Source organism: Penaeus monodon, chromosome 29 (assembly GCF_015228065.2).
Source record: "Penaeus monodon isolate SGIC_2016 chromosome 29, NSTDA_Pmon_1, whole genome shotgun sequence".
Classification (NCBI taxonomy): Eukaryota; Metazoa; Arthropoda; class Malacostraca; order Decapoda; family Penaeidae; genus Penaeus; species Penaeus monodon.
In genome coordinates this window covers 9,637,417-9,638,114 of record NC_051414.1, presented here as the reverse complement: position 1 = coordinate 9,638,114, position 698 = coordinate 9,637,417, and positions in this window count along the sequence as shown.

Below are 698 nucleotides of genomic sequence, written 5' to 3'. Positions count from 1 at the left end.
ACAGTCAATTTATATGTTTGCCACTCCGTTAGCTGATCATATGTAATAAACGTGAACACGAGACCAAATAAACATTTAGGAACGCACTCCCCTGTTTTCTTTTACATGGTTGGTTCCACTCCTGCCGCGATTGACTGAATGACTGATCACATTGACTCCGTGGTCACCTGACGGTCAGTCACAGAACTAACGAAGCTGGACAAAAGAAGAAGTGGATAATGGCAAGGAAAAGGCAGAATTAAGTTGAAGATTATGCCGCTGAATATTGACACCTTTGTGTGTTTGCGTTAGTGTGTGTGCGACTAGTTTATCTTTCTTTCCTAGCTCCTGCATGATCCGAATAAAACTGTAATGATGTGTGTGTAGTGTATGTGACATCACTAAGAATTGGTTCATGCGTTAAACAGCGAAAACTAAAGAAATGTAAGTGATGAGAACTAGAAGAATAATGACCATTAATGTTGATGAAACTCAGAGCATTAATAAGTATAGCGATGGCACTTAAGAGAATATTTTCCAGATGATAAGTCTTACAATTTGTTTTATATGTATATCATAAAAAACAAACTAATAATCATACCTTGGACTACTTCTGTATCTCTTGCGAAACAAATTTAATCAGATAAACACAAAGTTCATAATTCTTAACGTTTTCCTAATCTCCGTCTTCGTTTTCACCAGTATTATTTCTCTATTTT